Source organism: Anguilla rostrata, chromosome 12 (assembly GCF_018555375.3).
Source record: "Anguilla rostrata isolate EN2019 chromosome 12, ASM1855537v3, whole genome shotgun sequence".
NCBI lineage: Eukaryota > Metazoa > Chordata > Actinopteri > Anguilliformes > Anguillidae > Anguilla > Anguilla rostrata.
This window is the reverse complement of record NC_057944.1, coordinates 32,946,639-32,960,948: the sequence shown is the minus strand read 5'-3', so window position 1 is coordinate 32,960,948 and position 14,310 is coordinate 32,946,639. Positions and strand designations below refer to the sequence as shown.

At 45.5% G+C, this 14,310-nt stretch overlaps 1 protein-coding gene across 8 annotated transcripts in view; it reads right to left on the bottom strand.

Annotated features, from left to right (window-relative positions):
* The window catches only part of cadm2b (cell adhesion molecule 2b), a 326,778-nt gene that overhangs the window by 54,627 nt on the left and 257,841 nt on the right, over window positions 1–14,310 (bottom strand). The window lies entirely within an intron of this gene.

Sequence of the window (14,310 nt, the reverse complement as noted above, 5' to 3'; positions counted from 1 at the left end):
AGGTGTTGGGGGGCAGGGAGGAAAGGAGGGGGTGCTAAATGGTATCAGACCTCCATAAGGTGTGACAGAGCTTGTTCCAGCAGCTGCTGCAGCCTTGCCCCAGCATTAGTGTGCAGGCAGATGATGCTACCCTGCATTTTGAGGCAGAGGTGGTTGACGAGCAGATGTCAGGTTTGGGAGAACGCCTTGTATCAGCTCAGCAATGTTTTTATGCACATGGGAATGCAATATTTCACTTATTTTAAACTCATGAGTATGGAGGCGGCAGTGTACTATACATGGGTAAGGAACTGGCTCTGTAACCTGAAGGTCACAGGCTTGACTTTCCTGTAGGAAATTGTCATTGTTCCCCGGGGCAAGGTACCCAACATGCATTGCATCAGGATATATCCAGCTGTGTAAATGGATGCAATGTAAATGGCGTGTAAAAAGTTGTGTAGGTCACTCTGGATAGGAGCATCAGCTATGTGCCTATAATGTGCTGATTTCATTTTGGAAGCAATGGGGGGGTAACCAGCATTCCCTCCTCCGAGGGGGGGGGGCGGGTGGGAGGGGGGGGGCATGCACAGAGCGGCTGAACGGGTTTCTCCCACCCGAAATGCGACGTGTTGCTCTGCCAGAACGTGCGGCGTGGCGTAGGGCCAGAGCCGCCCGTCCCGTCAGTGCTCCGAGCAGGACGTCCACGAACGCCGCGCCCGCCAGAGAGGCCGCAGCGCCCCACCCTTCCTCGTACGCACCGCCCCGCGAAGCGCGAAAACCGAGCTCCGCTCACAACACCGCATCTGCTCTCCTCCCTCGCGAAAGGCCACGGGGCAAGCAGCAGATCGCGGGGCCGGCCGAGAACCTTCCGGACCGGCTCAAGGGCTCGTTCCGTCCACGCTTACGTGGATTTATGCGTGTCGACGGGGGCGCCGGTCTGAGGCAGAACTCGCAAGAACAATACGGAGGACACCAGCAGCACGGTTACAGCCTGTTTATTTTTAAACTGAGTTAAGCGTCGCATAAAAAGGTGCAAATGGCAATAAAAAAACGGCTGTGGACAATTTATAACCAGGGAGCACGGCCCACGGTATTGGCTCTGGCCAATTCTAATCTCCTTCAGGCAGTGATTTTCTTAAAAGTTAAAACAAAAATATTCATCTTGGTCCAGACAGACAGCTCATTAAACTGTGTCTACAGGGTTTAAGATAGTACCAGACCATTATATTCTCTTTTAAAAAAAATCAATGACGAAAAGACAGAATGAGATTTATGTAATATGAATATTGATCGGGAGAGTACATGAGCATAAATCATTAGATTGCTAAGGTCTTTGTAACTGAGTTGTGAACCCAATTGAATTCCCTTATTCGACCTTTTTTTCCCCCTTTTGCTGTAGTCTTAATTTAGCGGTGCTAATATCCACATTCAGCAGAGTCACATGCACTAAATTATACAGCACCAAGACTAGATTCAACTTATGTTTCCAAGGGCTCATAAAACTGCCTTCATATAATATGAAAACACTTATATTCTGTGGCTTGGTTTTTAAGATCCTTTTTCTCACATTAATGGGAGATATAACAGCTTTTATAGATGTTTGTTTTATCGTCCTCAGTGGTTGAAGCACACATTGAGGCCATCCAAAACAAGTACAACAACAGAACCTCGCAGATGTAAGCCTCAGAGTTATGGACTGACTGGTGAACTGAACAGGGTGTGAACCCAGAAGTAAGTAAGAAATGAATTACGTTTTTCACCTTCCTATACGGTACACGGAGTCTCACTTTTATCACTGATGCAAAAAAAGGGGGAAAAAAAAGACCCATTCTTCCATCACTGTATGTTGGGTCCTTCTAAAAGCAGTGAGATGAGAGCAAGTGTCTGAGGGAGTGGGATAATGAAACTGAAATAATGGCCCCCCCTTGCATACAATAAAAGATGCATCTTAATGAGTTGCTGAACACATTGTTGGATGTATTTATTAATTGATTAACTAGAAGCAGATCACTGCATCCTTTTCAATGGTCCCTCAGTCTTTTGAAGATTACAAAGTGGAAGGGAGTTAGTGGGTGGGGGGAGGGGGGGGAATTGCAAAAAAAGAAAAGAAATTATATTCTCTACTTATCCATCACCATTTCTTGCATCTTTTAATTAAATTCCCTGGGAGCCATTACACACAGCATATTTCATTATGCCTAAAAAGACACACTTCTTTCAAATTTGTATTTTGGATGTGAAAATGATGTTTTTTTTTTTCATTAAAATGAATATGCCACATAAATTTACCTTAAACAGACTAGTTTTAGCCATTCATCTGGAAATGACCTTTAGTATGTTCAGAATCCAAATATGAACCATTCTCAGTCTAACTGGTGTTTGCAAATTAGACCGAGACAAAATTTATAACTGAATCCAAATCCTACAAGAAATGCTTATTGAAAAATTAAAAAAATGTCCTGTAGTTTCAGTTCAACCGTCTTCCTTTTATATTTTCATACTTTCTTATTTCCATTCCCCAGGAAATCTACTGTAAAACAATAGACAGCATTAAATGTTTAAAGTGGTTTGTGAACAATGTCCAGCAGATCAGAAAAATGCACTTGTGTGTATATGATGAGGGGATGTATTTTTTAGGGGGTATTTTCTCCAGCACTTCACAATCCCTTCTTTCATATAATCCATTATGTGCCGTGCATCGGTTGTAATTGCAAGCGTATTTTCATCCGTGTCCCTCGTGAAGATCTCATCAGCATAAGTGCTTAGTGCATCTGCACTAGCTCTGTCTTTATACAGCAAAGCCCCTTCCCCACGGCAATCACCGAGCAGTAGCCGGTGCACAAACATATTTTTCCACTGCGATACTCAGAACCGCAGGCAATTTTGCACTTGCACCTTGAGCAATTTTAGCCTCAGAGCCTTTTTGACTTCGTCTCTATTTCTGTTTTTATATTTGCATATACAAAGCTCGGTTTCACAAGTTCTCACAATATTAACATCTCAATACTTTCTCTGATGCTACTTTTAAATGCCGCTATTAAACGGATAAAACTGTGAATGCATCATTTGTAATTCAGCAAGATGTGGAAACTCTCCACGGGCACAATTTATTATTGGGTAAAATATATCATAGGACACTAGGGAGTATTCTCTGCGATGTTTTCCCTCCAGTGGCTATACTGTCAATCACCACAGTGGCTACAAAATATATAACCGCAGCACGAGCATTCAGTGATTCCTCAGCTTAGTCTATCCTGGCCGGAGGGTGGGGGGGGGGGGAGAATTGTAATCGTGGACAGGGTGGGTGGGGGGGGGGGGGGTGGTGGGTTGAATAGAACGGGATCACAGGGGCAGTAGATTACAATCATGGACTGGGGGGAGTGGTGGCGGGAGGGGGTGGTCTGGAGGTAGATTGCAATTGTATTGGGGTGGGGCAGGAGATTAAGATTGCGACCCTGGGGGGGGGGTAACGATCGCAGACCAGGGGGCGAGGGGGTGGGAGATTGCAGTCTGTCTCAGGGCAAGGGTGTCTATTGGTGCATGTGCCCGGCACTGCTGAGAACAGCGTGAAATGCTTGTTCCTACATGATATTCACTGATCTGTTTTAAATTTCAGACAAGGCTCCTAACCCATCACCTTTTTCTTTCATTTTCTTTATTAGTTGATCTCCTGTACAAGGTTGAACACGTACAGCCTTTATGATCTGGCTTGTGTTTGCAACTCCAGATGTCGCTCGGCACAAAGAGGCCACACATAGGCCTTAGAGCAAAAGGCTCCATTTCACGAAGGCAATTTGAGAGCGATTTCTACCTTAAGTACCCTTCCAGTCCAACACCGACACCACCACCAACAACAACAAAAACAACAACAGCAAAACAAATGTGTCAAGAAACGCAGCTCTGTGCTGCCAGCAAACAGATTTCCTCAAAGCATCTGAGAGTGCCTAGCTGAGCCCATAAATCTAAAGAACGATTGCAGGGGCTGGCTGTCCATTTTATTTATCTGTCAAATTCCTAATAACACCTTCTTGCTCCTCCACAATGCTTCGCTAACGTTTTAAAGTGCTACAGAGGACAGGCTAGAGTGTGGAATTATTCACAAGAAAGGATCAGAAATGTGAAGGTTAATAAACTGAATATTCTTCTTGCAGATAATCTAAAAGTGGACACGTGGTGTGATTTTTCTTTGTCTGAATATATGGATGTACTGAAATCACTAAGCACAATCATAGTCCTGACATAGAGCAGATTATTTTTCAAGCTTGCAGAAACTCCATGATTTAAACAAACCCGTTTTCACAGTGAGGGGTCTTCTTATTTCAAGCATTTTTATTTCACTTCCATGGGAAATGTGTAAAATTGTTTAGTAAATTTCAATATCTTTTGGCAGATGGTAGAGAAAGACTTTTCGTAAATGACGTTACAAATTTGTGGGCCTATTGCTCTGCCTAGTCTTCTTGCCAGAAATTCACACACTGGAGTCTTAAATTACCTGACTGAAAGAGCAGGCTTGGTGAGTGAACTCTATAAATCACAGTGTGAACTTTAGCGACAAAGGAAAGTATGACATCAGAGTGGACATTAAATCATACACACGAAGCACTTATATTCCCCTCCGAAATCTGTGAGACAAAGAGAAAAGAAAGTCTTTGCTGTCTTTGCGGAAATCAATATGCGCCGGGTGAAATTGTATTTTAATGCCGCCTAAAAAAAAGTACAGACTGTGAAAAGGAGACAAAAAAAAAAATGCAGCAAATGAGTTGAATCGGTTCAGCAAGACCGCATGGATATAAGCCCCGGGGAGAAGGCATGAATACAGGATTTCTGTGTCGCGAACGCCAGACTGTACGAGTCGATTACCGCGCGCTTAGCTGGAGTTCAAACCTCAAGTTGAAACCTCTGGACCACAGAACGGCATGTCAACTGGAACAGCTAATCCTTCTTCCACAGCTTCGGATAGCTGCTCCAGTTCTTACGTGGACCTGTGGTCTTGAGGGTTAAACCTGAGGTTTCAACTCCAGCTAAGCACACTGAAACTGACCCAATAGCTTTTTTATGCTCTGTCATTAGAAGAAGTGGCTGAGTATAATATTAAATATTGGATGCTGAAAGACACGGTCCAAATCAGAAACCCGAATTTAATATAAATCAGAAACGCATGTTCACAAATTTCTCATCATAGGATTGCTTTTTTTTCCAGCTATATCCTGACCTTACCCTTTACGAGCAAAAATGCTAAACTGATCCCAGATAAGCCTTCCGACTCTTCTTTTTGACAGATACAATTGTTTCCTCTTATTTCTTTTCTCACATTTGCTGAAGACAAATGTTGATATCGTTTCTTTGCAATGTAGGTGATGGATCCACACATGAAATGTAATCTTTGGCAACCTGGGGCGGGGTAATTCAACAGTCTTTGGGGAAGTAAGAGAGAGAGGGCAAAACAGAAACAAACGCGCCAGGCTCAGCAGATGTGCAGGACGTGCAGGAAGGTTTAACGGCTGCCTCCGTTAAAGTTCGGGGTCCTGGGCATAAGCTCAGGCGCCGGGCGCGGTAACGGGCAGCCTGCGCCTCTTTGTGTGTCTCTGGGAAGGCGGACGCCCAAGACGGCCGTGACTTTTTTAATCGGGTTTTCGGGGCCGAGGCGGGAGTGACTCCTGCACCGCTCACCTCGGCTCACCTCGCCTCTGATTGGGGACGACAAAGCGCTGCGATCCCTCCGGCTCAGCGGCCTCTGCCGCCTCCGCCGCCCGCACGCTTAATTGATGAGCATCGATCGCCTGCTTTGCGCAAAACGTCTGACAGGGGGGGAGTTTCGCCTCTTTTATCCGAAGAAGCACATTTCAGCCTCCGTGCAAATTCATCCCTGGCAGCGTAATCGACCTTGATACCTTTCCTGGCCATTGGGTTTGATGAGTCCAGTTGATTCCTCTGCACCTCGATTGACTTAAATTTACCAACAGTCAAGGTGAGGAGCAGCAGCTATTGACTAGCCCATGCGCATATATTAATAAAACTAACATCTGCCACTCTACATTTAATTATTTATTGCCCATGTCTAAGTGATACACGGTACCAGCTCGTCCCAGGAAGAGGCATGCATACGACTGTTTTAATAAAATATACGTTTGGCCACAGGGGTCATTGTTTAAGATTCACAAAACAAAGACAAAATGGCGCCTTGCTGACATCCCAAGGTAATATTGCCCAGAGTAAAAGAACAGCCTTGTCCTCTGAAGATGCTGAAAAGTTAGTCAGTCTCAGCAAACGACTCAATAGAAAGCAATAGGGCTGGAAGGAATTGGGGAACAGGGTGGCACAGTGGTGCAGTGGATTATACATGCAGGCTAAATTGCCTGTAGATATCAGCATGTGAATGAATGGTGTGTGTGTGTGTGTGTGTCGATAAATTGCGATAGATTGGTGACCTATCCGGGGTGCATTCCTGCCTCTCATCCAATGCATGCAGGGATAGGCTCCAGGGATAGGGCCCCCCCCCCCCCACCACCAACCCGACCCTGACCAGGAATAAGCAGGGTAAGATAATGCATATACCCCCTCCCAGCCCAGCCCAGGAATAAGCAGGGTAAGATAATAGATGTACCCCCTCCCAGCCCTGATCAGGAATAAGCGGGTAAGATAACGCATATACCGCCTCCCAGCCCTGATCAGGAATAAGCAGGGTAAGACAATGTCATGCTGATCAGGAATGGGAGATAGGACTCCGCCGTTCGTTATTTCGATGGACATGGACTCGCCTAAACTCACACAGAAAGCGGCTTTCAGGCGCAGTTAGCCCTGCTCAGCGGCCGGCCTTCCAGACCGCGGCTCCCTCGCCCTGCTCTTAGCACAGATCACTGGCCTGAGCTGATTGACTGCTGGCTTCCCTCAGGGGGGGCCACGGAGAAAATCAATCACGGTCAATGCACCCCGGCTCATATTTTTATATAGTCTTCAGATGGCACAAGACCTCTGGACTCATCGGGGCAGTGTGCGCTCCTCATTTGCATAGTTCGTTTAACCGATAATCAAACGGGCTGAGTTGGCTCAGAGGCTGTGGCTCAGTGAAGGGTATAAGGCCAAAGCAGGATTAACAAATTATAAATAAATGTGTGTTTACATTATTATTATTATAAGGAGGGAGAAAATGAATAAAATGTATATAGTTATAAACGTGTTATAAATGTGTTGTTACATTATTATAAGGGGGAAAACAGTTTGTACACACTATTCTTGGGATCAAGGAAAAGCAAGCTCACAAATGTAATTCTTGTGGTATGCTAATGTAAATGCATTCCAACCAATGTGACACTGCAACAGTCGCTCTCAGAAACAGCGTTGAAAATTGCAGTCAGTAACTGTCAGCTTTTTTTTCCTGATCAAGCCCTGGCTTTTTGTGCCAAAAATAGCAGAGCATGCATTCGCCTTTGCATAACTGTGCAGTGTAATTCCTGTAGTGTGATGTACCTTTGGAATTAAATGCTAAAATGTTTCTGAGGAACCACTCCAATAGATATGTTGATGTATACAGCATGTAATTCACAACCATTGGTAGTTGCTTCAGCTTCTTAAGAAAAAATACACACAGGATTTATGCGCGTGTCTACATTTTTGTGTGACAGTCAACTCCCTCCAAAAATATGAATGTTTCTTCTCACTGATAAAAAAAAAGGCAGACACACACATGCACACACACGTATGCACGCGCGCGCACACACACACACACACACACACACAGTATTTACCTCTATATCCAATTCATAGTTTGACCAAATGACTTAATTTGATGGTCTGTTGAGCACACAGGGCCATTTAAGTGGACAGCAGCAGTCACTTGTGGCAGAGTTGGAAAGCAGAGATCCATTCAGCCAAGCTGACGATTCTTAGGTATTGAATTGTGTTCAAGGAGAAGATTTACCAGAGCACTCCCATGAAAACTTGGGTGGGGACGGGAAAGGAAAACTAAGCAAGATCACTATGTCTTCTGTCAAATGGAGATTTAAACATCCAATCAATTCCAGGAAGAGATAACCAATGCCAAATGCAATGAGACACTTTGATAGCAAAAATAAAAGCAAAATACAAAGAATCAAACATCACAGGTCCTTGCAAATGCAAAATAAATAAAAGGAGTCCAAACAGATGTTTCAACAAAGAGAATTCTTCTGAAGAAGGCCAAAAGCAGAGCAGGCCAGATAATGCTGGAGGCACAGACCGATTTCAGGAACAAATTAGCGGAAGGAAATGGCAAGCGTTAAAATGGATACACGGCAGCTTGCTCCATCCTTACACATACAGTAATGATACCTGCCAATTCCTCTGATGATGGGAAGCAGAATTAGAATCTGGGACATGTCCACATGTGGCTGACATTAAAACTGCCTGCAAGCCACAGAAAAATCAACGGGCGAAGTTCCAGGGAAAACAAAAAAAAATAAAAAAAGATGAAAGGAGACTATGAACACGGTGTACCACTCTTTTTGATAGCCCAGTCCTAATTTTTGATTCATTTTTTTTAAAATAGGGAAGGGGGGGTGAAGTTGTTGAGGAGTCAGAACTTCAGTTATTAGCACGTGCAGCTGTTAGAAAAGTAAATTCAATAAAACGGTCAGCAGTTGGACGAGTACCATTCATTTCATTCTGAATTGTTTCTATGCATACATTGACGTGCATCGGAGTAGAGAGGGAGAAAAGAAACAATCAGGGGTCTGAGTTGAGTTTGGCCTCAAAGTAGGTCGTCGTACTTGAAGGCATTACGTTTAGCTTCTATAACATTTAGGAAAAAAATGCCAGTTGAAAGAGGAGAGGTAATTTTCCTCCAGGAACTACAGTTCTTAGGGGAAAATGTAACATTTCACGTGGGACTCAGAAGGCAAGGTGCCAGATCACTTCATTATCTTAACCACTGGCCGAAGCTCATTTTAAGGGGACTCGAGGCTTGCTTAAAGCAGGTCCCCAAGCGCCAGCTGTCAGCTCAGTGGTTGGCTACAGACCTCTGCTTAGCCAGCTACTTCTAGATAGAGCCATCGCTAAATTTAAGGTTTGCTAATTCCTATAGGTAAAATTATGTCATTGAAAAAAATTGTCTCCCCGTTCAGAACACCCCTAACTGCCTACTTAAAAATCCACTTTGATAGAGTATATTTACACTAGGGAGTATCTTTTATACCCTGTGGACACAAACTCTGTTAACACTATTTTTATGTGTAGGGTTTGAATTAGATTTGTATCAACAGGTAGATTCAAAACCCTCAGCAGGATCATTAATTATTAAAATGAGTTCCCTCTCCGGAACGTTTGGAACAATACCAGAAGGGGAATTATCTCGCTCTATAGTTTCACCCTGCATTCTAAATCAAACACATTTCCCTGTTTTGTTAAACGACCACTAAGTGAGAGTTAAGAGTACAGTTTCTTTTATTTTTGATAGGGTCAATGAATAAATCATTTCTAATCATGCATCTGTCTACTACGGTGTTTGTCACCATGGACTTATAGCTTGTCACATCCGCACACATTCAGTAGATCCATCCCTCGCAGATGCAATCGCACACATTCTCTTACGATTTCCTTGTGCGTATTTTAAGTGCAGGCACAAGCTGCTGAATTAGTTGCATGGCAACGACGGAGCCATATAACCCAACTGCCACTCGGGAACAAAGTTAATATCAATGGAGAATCCCCGGGGTGCACGGACAGGGGACGGGCGATGGATTCAAACAATTCTGGTCTCCAGCGGGGTCGCGGTCAAGTGCGCCTGTGAAGTGAAGACCAACGCGTCCCCTCCTGTGGAACGCTCGGTCGAGGGCGTCTGATTTCGGGGTCACTGTGTTCGAGGGCCCTGCCATCCTGAATGCCACCTCCCACTGTTCCCCCAACTTGTAGTGCTAATGCAACCTTTCCAGGGGAGACGGCCTCTTTTTCCCGCAAAAGGCTTCTGGGTTGGGCCCTATTGTCCAGAGCCCACTTGCATCTTTTTTTTTTTTTTTTTTTGCTCTGTTCTGTTCTGGGACAAATGTGTCCCACCTGATGGTGGGGATCCACTAAAAATAGCTTTCCTTCAGTCTGGGAACAAAGAAACACCATAAAAAATAGAAATAAAAAACTGCTGAAATGGCTGACGGATCGATGAGCTTCGCAAGCAGAGCGTGAAGGTTGTACGTACGAGCCGCGTGAAGTGACATCGTTTGGCCGTAACAGGAGAGAGATGAATCTTAAAGGTGGAGATTTGAGGAGATGTGCACCGAGACACAACTGCTCTCTGCCAGCCGATTAAGCAATGAAGCAGGGCAGCTTTCCAGAAACGTACCCCCCCACCCCCCAACTCCCCCCCAACTCCCAAACTCCCCCTATGTCGAGCTCCAACGCGCCAAGTCTGCGCTGCTCCCATAATCCCCTTCTTCATTAACACTGTGCATTTGTATTAGTCATGCCAATAAACCTTTTCATCTGACTGTTAGAGAGAGAGAGAGAGAGAGAGAGAGAGAGGAGAGAAAGAAAAAAAGTAGGGGTGTGAGAGGAAAGAGAGAGAGAGAGGGATAGATGGGGGAAATGGAGAAAGAGACGGAGAGAAAGGGGAAAGAGAGAGAGAGAGAGGGAGAAAAAAGAAGGGAGAGAAAGAGAAAAGGCAGCGAGAGAGGGAGACAGAGAGAGAAAGAGAGAGACACTTAGCCCAATAACCTCTGCAGGGAAGGACTGGCTGCGTTTGCTCCCCGGCATCACCCAGGAATGTGCTAAGCATTACAAAACGCACTTTCCCACACTCGTGGGCAGCGTCTGAGTAAAAGGCCTCGCCTTCCCTTTCTCACCTTCGCCAGCTCTCTCCTGCCAGGCGTGTATTTTTAGCGGGGCCTTGGCCTGGACACAGCGGTGTGTGTCCGTGATCTGCATCCTGAGCGCCAGCGTTCGGTTTCAATTCCCAGAATCCCAGTCTCTGCTCCGCGTGAACTCTCCATTTCCAGTTGCGCAGTGGCTGCATCGAGCAGCTTTTTGTTGAAGGCTTTATGCTGTATAATATTCACACCGTCGATACAGCGCTACGCTACGTGAGCTGTCCCGTGCCAATACCTCCCCACACTCTCCACCCCTTCATTTTTCTTTCCAACTGCCGCAACGTCGCTCGGTTTAATGCTGATAAATCAATGTTACAAACAAAGTGTTATTTTTCTGAACAAATTCTGTCTGTCCCCAACCCTCTGGCAGACAGTCTGCCACCGTCACCCCCAAATCATCATTTCCAACATCTCCCTTTCTCCTCGACCCCTCGCCTCACCCTCCCCGCCCCCGACTTCTGAAATGACAAACAAAACCAAAACCTTTGCCACGTGCAGAGGTCACAGAAGTCACTGGCCCTTCATACGTTTATTCCTGCTCTCGTTTTACGACTGTTATCGACTGTATAACCTGTTGAGTGGAACTTTTTTGTTGCACCCAGGTAGGCTGGGCATTTGATTGGCAACACAAAGAGCAGCAGAGAGAAAGGCAGCGTTTCTGTGGCGGCTGACTGCACAATGCAGCCATTGTGCGCCGTCGTGTGCGGACGCACGCAGATTTTTTCCGCGCTCACGCGAAATGCAAAATCCTGGAGGAGCTGCCAATCAGCTGGATGGACAGTCCCCCCCCCCCCCCCTTCCTCCCTGCGCAATTATATACGGGGAGGGGGAAACGAGCAGCGGGGGCAGAAGCTGATGCTCTCGGATTTGCCACGCTGACACGCGTAAGTGCGCTGGTGTAAAGCAACACTGAGGATTAGGCCCACAACCAATCAACTCTCCCGCAGCGACCCTGAGATGAAGGCGTGATTGCTGTAATTAGAGGGAGAAAGCGTTATAATCTACCAATGACACATTACTTCGCCGCGCTCCCACACACAAAAGAGGCATAAAATTAAAAGAGGAAATTAAGACTTTTCGCCCTGTTTTTAAACACGTGTTCTCTGGCGTGTCCTCAGTCGCCATCAGCGGCGGCTCTCCCGCCCCTTTTTTTGTCAAACCGTGGCGGTTTTTAATTAGAGCGACGCAAGAACTTTGTTTTTAAGCGCTTTACAACTACGGGCTACGGTGCGTGCGTCGGGTTTGGAATTCAGCAGAACGGGCTTTGGCTCTGCCCCAGCTGAAAGACCAGGCCTGTCACAGAGCAGACCTTTGTATTTAATTCTTTCCAACATTCACAATACTGCGGACTGAAATGCACCTAACTGTTTCACCTCAGAGAGTCTGTTCCCCAGGGAGGCATAAGAGTTTAAAGGAGGAGGAAAAAAACAAAACAAAACAAACCCCCCTCCCCCCCCAAAAAAAAACAAAAAAAAAAAACACTAGGTTTAAAATGTTTATATGCGGAAAAATGGTCACAGCCAAGAACATAGAACAACAGCAAGGACCTTTAGAAAGGAACAGCAAGGACCTTTAGAAAGGACCAGCCAGGACCTTTAGAAAGGACCAGCCAGGACCTTTCCAAAAAGAAGTACCGGGGCTTTTTAAAAAAATACAAAAAAAACAGCAAAGTTCTCGGACACAAGAACCGCAGGGGGAGGAGCCTATGGAGGCACACTGAATTAATGACATCATTCATCTCAACCGAAATGTCAACGCCACATTGCTTAGTCTACTGCTATAGAGTATGACAGATTTCCCATAATGCTTTGTATAGCTTTGTCTGTCATGTTGACAACCAGCACTTGGCAGTGGTTACGCGCCTCTAGCAGTGCTGTTATGTGTTACAAATATCGCTTCAAGGGAGGTGTTACTGTCACTGTTAGATTCGGCTGATTACGAGACTACGAGACATCGTGATCTCGAAGAGAACCACTCAACGTGATCTTGAACAGAACCACTCTCAGCACTCTGCCACAAGTGTGTTCCTCCAATATTACATTTTTATTTCTGTCCATTAGACAGAAGCTTTTCGTACCCAGTTGTCCGCATTAATGCAGTCCAAATCTTTGCCCATTGCTGTGTTCAAAAGTCTGGATTTGACTGAGAACCAATTGAAAAGGAAATCCACAGGAAGCTATTTCTGAAACAGTTCCCGCTGCTTCTAACCGGTGAACTATTTACTCTTGGACACACTGTACGATTTCTGGTTTTCGAAAGGAAAGTTTTAATCCATGCCAGTGGAACACTGTATATCTAGGCCACAGGTAAAAAGGGAAGACAATAAATAAATCTGGACTGAGAACTGATCTAACAAGTAGTCCGATACCCAAACCCATATACAAATAGTCTCAGGTTTTGGGTAGGAAATTTTTTTTTTCCCAGAATGCCAGTGGTGCTACACCTTGCCACCTGGCCATGGGCACCACCAGGGGACCCTTGAAAATATCTTGCACTGGGCCACACCACCCCAGGAAGTCATATGTTCTAATATTATTACAGGGGCCCTGTCATTCGGGGCCCTTGGAATCTTCCTAAATCCCTCCACCCCTGCGCCCCTGGCCTGCTTAACGATGGCCCGCATTCTAATCAAAAAGGGGCGGAGCAGTTAGCCAGCTCTCATCAAACAGCAGCGCGTCTGCCTCCTGCTACGTCACACGGAAGGGTTCCACAGATCTCGTCACCGAGCGCAAGCGCAACGCTGGAATAACTCACATACCCGCCGGGGCAAACGTCTGGCTCTGCGCAGCCGCAGCGTACCAACGGATACTGCACGCGCACTTGCTACGGAACGTTTCGATGAATGAGAGGCGAAAAGACCTGGTTGAACTTCGGAGGTTGTGGATTTCTGAGCCTTAGGACTTTCTCAGAAGTGGCACATATTTGTTTTTTCTTTGTTTCCTAAATGCTGATTTCAATACCAAGACCTGACATTCTAAAACTTTGCATGTGAATAAAATATGTGAAACGAAATTGCCTTTGTGTCGTATTTTTGATAGCGCTGGTCAGACATGAATACCAGCTCACCTCCATTCCAGGTTTTACTCGTGATAATCAGGTTTTACTTGTGTCGTCCAAGGACTGCACTGAATGCAGAACCCCCTTACACGGCTAACAAGACACAAGATCAGGGCCTTAAAACTAGGGACCCAGTCAAATCTAGTTTCTCCAGGGGGCGTCGCCACACACTGCGCAACGTCTGTCCTTCAATCCAGCCCGCAATTATACGCAAGATTCACTTTGTTTTCCCCCCTAAAAGCAGCGGCAATCAGCAATCAACACAATGAATGGGAGAGAAAAGAAGTCTCGGGGGGGAAAGATGTAGAACTGCATTTATTTGCCATTTAAAGTTAAGGCCGCGTGTTTATTGAATCCCAGCTGAGACTTTTCACTTCTCCCTTTTCGTTTTTTTTTGTCTGCTAATTTGGAAATGCCCAACGGGAGGGCGACGGCTAGCATG